The sequence below is a fragment of the Phoca vitulina genome, unplaced genomic scaffold, assembly GCF_004348235.1.
Source record: "Phoca vitulina isolate PV1807 unplaced genomic scaffold, GSC_HSeal_1.0 scaffold11, whole genome shotgun sequence".
In the NCBI taxonomy this organism is placed as follows: Eukaryota; Metazoa; Chordata; class Mammalia; order Carnivora; family Phocidae; genus Phoca; species Phoca vitulina.
This window is the reverse complement of record NW_022589714.1, coordinates 28,993,631-28,998,114: the sequence shown is the minus strand read 5'-3', so window position 1 is coordinate 28,998,114 and position 4,484 is coordinate 28,993,631. Positions and strand designations below refer to the sequence as shown.

General features: G+C 39.5%; 1 protein-coding gene across 2 annotated transcripts in view; it reads left to right on the top strand.

Annotated features, from left to right (window-relative positions):
• HCRTR2 (hypocretin receptor 2) overlaps positions 1 to 4,484 on the top strand; it is a 119,239-nt gene that overhangs the window by 27,752 nt on the left and 87,003 nt on the right. The window lies entirely within an intron of this gene.

Genomic DNA, 4,484 nt, shown 5'->3' with positions numbered 1-4,484 from the left:
CCACTCCAGCAACCCTCAGTTTGTTTCCTGAGATTAAGAATTCCTCATATCAGTGAGGTCATATGATACATGTCTTTCTCTGTTTGACTTATTTCGCTCAGCATAATACCCTCCAGTTCCATCCACGTCGTTGCAAATGGCAAGATCTTATTCCTTTTGATGGCTGCATAATATTCCATTGTATATATATACCACATCTTCTTTATCCATTCATCTGTTGATGGACATCTTGGCTCTTTCCACAGTTTGGCTATTGTGGACATTGCTGCTATAAACATCGGGGTGCACGTAGCCTTTCGGGTCCCTACTTTTGTATCTTTGGGGTAAATACCCAGTAGTGCAATTGCAGGATCATATGGTAGCTCTATTTTCAACTTTTTGAGGAACCTCCATACTGTTTTCCAGAGTGGCTGCACCAGCTTGCATTCCCACCAACAGTGTAGGAGGGTTCCCCTTTCTCCGCATCCCCGCCAACATCTGTCATTTCCTGACTTGTTAATTTTAGCCATTCTGACTGGTGTGAGGTGGTATCTCATTGAGGTTTTGATTTGGATTTCCCTGATGCCGAGCGATATTGAACACTTTTTCATGTGTCTGTTGGCCGTTTGGATGTCTTTGGAAAAATGTCTGTTCATGTCTTCTGCCCATTTCTTGATTGGATTCTTTGTTCTTTTGGTGTTGAGTTTGATGAGTTCTTTATAGATTTTGGATACTAGCCCTTTATCTGATATGTCATTTGCAAATATCTTCTCCCATTCTGTCAGTTGTCTTTTGGTTTTGTTGACTGTTTCCTTTGCTTTGCAAAAGCTTTTTATCTTGATGAAGTCCCAAGAGTTCATTTTTGCCCTTGCTTCCCTTGCCTTTGGCGATGTTTCTAGGAAGAAGTTGCTGCGGCTGAGGTCGAAGAGGTTGCTGCCTGTGTTCTCCTTTAGGATTTTGATGGACTCCTGTCTCACATTGAGGTCTTTCAACCATTTGGAGTCTATTTTTGTGTGTGGTGTAAGGAAATGGTCCAGTTTCATTCTTCTGCATGTGGCTGTCCAATTTTCCCAACACCATTTGTTGAAGAGACTGTCTTTTTTCCATTGGACATTCTTTCCTGCTTTGTCAAAGATTAGTTGACCATAGAGTTGAGGGTCCATTTCTGGGCTCTCTATTCTGTTCCATTGATCTATGTGTCTGTTTTTGTGCCAGTACCATACTGTCTTGATGATGACAGCTTTGTAGTAGAGCTGGAAGTCTGGAATTGTGATGCCGCCAGCTTTGCTTTTCTTTTTCAACATTCCTCTGGCTATGCGGGGTCTTTTCTGGTTCCATACAAATTTTAGGATTATTTGTTCCATTTCTTTGAAGAAAGTGGATGGTATTTTGATGGGGATTGCATTGAATGTGTAGATTGCTCTAGGTAGGATTGACATCTTCACAATATTTGTTCTTCCAATCCATGAGCATGGAACGTTTTTCCATTTCTTTGTGTCTTCCTCAATTTCTTTCATGAGTATTTTATAGTTTTCTGAGTACAGATCCTTTGCCTCTTTGGTTAGATTTATTCCTAGGTATCTTATGGTTTTGGGTGCAATTGTAAATGGGATCGACTCCTTAATTTCTCTTTCTTCTGACTTGTTGTTGGTGTATAGGAATGCCACTGACTTCTGTGCATTGATTTTATATCCTGCCACTTTACTGAATTCCTGTATGAGTTTTAGCAGTTTTGGGGTGGAGTCTTTGGGATTTTCCACATAAAGTATCATATCATCTGCAAAGAGTGAGAGTTTGACTTCTTCTTTGCCAATTTGGATGCCTTTGATTTCTTTTTGTTGTCTGATTGCTGTGGCTAGGACTTCCAATACTATGTTGAATAGCAGTGGTGATAGTGGACATCCCTGCCGCGTTCCTGACCTTAGGGGGAAAGCTCTGTTTTTCCCCATTGAGAATGATATTCGCTGTAGGTTTTTCATAGATGGCTTTTATGATATTGAGGTATGTACCCTCTATCCCTATACTCTGAAGAGTTTTGATCAAGAAAGGATGCTGTACTTTGTCAAATGCTTTTTCTGCATCTATTGAGAGGATCATATGATTCTTGTTCTTTCTTTTGTTAAGGTATTGTATCACGTTGATTGATTTGCGGATGTTGAACCAACCTTGCAGCCCAGGGATAAATCCGACTTGGTCGTGGTGAATAATCCTTTTAATATACTGTTGGATCCTATTGGCTAGTATTTTGGTGAGAATTTTTGCATCCATGTTCATCAGGGATATTGGTCTGTAATTCTCCTTTTTGATGGGGTCTTTGTCTGGTTTTGGGATCAAGGTAATGCTGGCCTCATAAAATGAGTTTGGAAGTTTTCCTTCCATTTCTATTTTTTGGACCAGTTTCAGAAGGATAGGTATTAATTCTTCTTTAAATGTTTGGTAGAATTCCCCTGGGAAGCCATCCGGCCCTGGGCTTTTGTGTTTTGGGAGATTTTTGATGACTGCTTCTATTTCCTTAGTGGTTATAGGTCTGTTCAGGTTTTCTATTTCTTCCTGGTTCAGTTTTGGTAGTTGATACATCTCTAGGAATGCATCCATTACTTCCAGGTTGTCTAATTTGCTGGCATAGAGTTGCTCATAATATATTCTTATAATTGTTTGTATTTCTTTGGTGTTGGTTGTGATTTCTCCTCTTTCATTCATGATTTTGTTGATTTGGGTCATTTCTCTTTTGTTTTTGATAAGTCTGGCCAGGGGCTTATCAATCTTGTTAATTCTTTCAAAGAACCAGCTCCTAGTTTCGTTGATCTGTTCTACTGTTCTTTTGGTTTCTATTTCATTGATTTCTGCTCTGATCTTTATTATTTCTCTTCTCCTGCTGGGTTTAGGCTTTATTTGCTGTTCTTTCTCCAGCTCCTTTAGGTGTAGGCTTAGGTTGTGTACTTGAGACCTTTCTTGTTTCTTGAGAAAAGCTTGTATTCCTATATACTTTCCTCTTAGGACTGCCTTTGCTGTATCCCAAAGATTTTGAATAGTTGTGTTTTCATTTTCATTGGTTTCCATGAATTTTTTTAATTCTTCTTTAATTTCCTGGTTGACCCATTCATTCTTCAGTGGGATGCTCTTTAGCCTCCATGTGTTTGAGTTCTTTCCGACTTTCCTCTTGTGATTGAGTTCTAGTTTCAAAGCATTGTGGTCTGAAAATAGGCAGGGGATGATCCCAATCTTCTGGTACCAGTTGAGACCTGATTTGTGACCTAGGATGTGATCTATTCTGGAGAATGTTCCATGGGCACTAGAGAAGAATGTGTATTCTGTTGCTTTGGGATGGAATGTTCTGAATATGTCTGTGAAGTCCATTTGGTCCAGTGTGTCATTTAAAGTCTTTATTTCCTTGTTGATCTTTTGCTTAGATGATCTGTCCATTTCAGTGAGGGGGGTGTTAAAGTCCCCCACTATTATTGTATTGTTGTCGATGTGTTTCTTTGCTTTTGTTATTAATTGCCTTATATAATTGGCTGCTCCCATGTTAGGAGCATAGATATTTACAATTGTTAGATCTTCTTGTTGGATAGACCCTTTAAGTATGATATAGTGTCCTTCCTCATCTCTTATTACAGTCTTTGGTTTAAAATCTAATTTGTCTGATATAAGGATTGCCACCCCAGCTTTCTTTTGGTGTCCATTAGCATGGTAAATGGTTTTCCACGCCCTCACTTTCAATCTGGGGGTGTCTTTGGGTCTAAAATGAGTCTCTTGCAGACAGCATATCGATGGGTCTTGTTTTTTAATCCAATCTGATAGCCTGTGTCTTTTGATTGGGGCATTTAGCCCATTTACATTCAGGGTAACTATTGAAAGATAGGAATTCAGTGCCATTGTATTGCCTGTAAAGTGACTGTTACTGTATATTGTTTGTGTTCCTTTCTGGTCTATGTTGCTTTTAGGCTCTCTCTTTGCTTAGAGGACCCCTTTCAATATTTGTTGTAGGGCTGGTTTCGTGTTGGCAAATTCCTTTAGTTTTTGTTTGTCCTGGAAGCTTTTTATCTCTCCTTCAATTTTCAATGACAGCCTAGCTGGATATAGTATTCTTGGCTGCATATTTTTCTCATTTAGTGCTCTGAATATGTCCTGCCACTCCTTTCTGGCCTGCCAGGTCTCTGTGGATAAGTCTGTTGCCAATCTAATGTTTCTACCATTGTAGGTTACATATCTCTTCTCCCGAGCTGCTTTCAGGATTTTCTCTTTGTCTCTGAGACTCGTAAGTTTTACTATTAGATGTTGGGGTGTTGACCTATTTTTATTGATTTTGAGAGGGGTTCTCTGTGCTTCCTGGATTTTGATGCCTGTTTCCTTCCCCAAATTAGGGAAGTTCTCTGCTATAATTTGCTCCATTATACCTTCTGCCCCTCTCTCTCTTTCTTCTTCTTCTGGGATCCCAATTATTCTAATGTTGTTTCGTCTTATGGTATCGTTTATCTCTCGAATTCTGCCCTCGTGATCCAGTA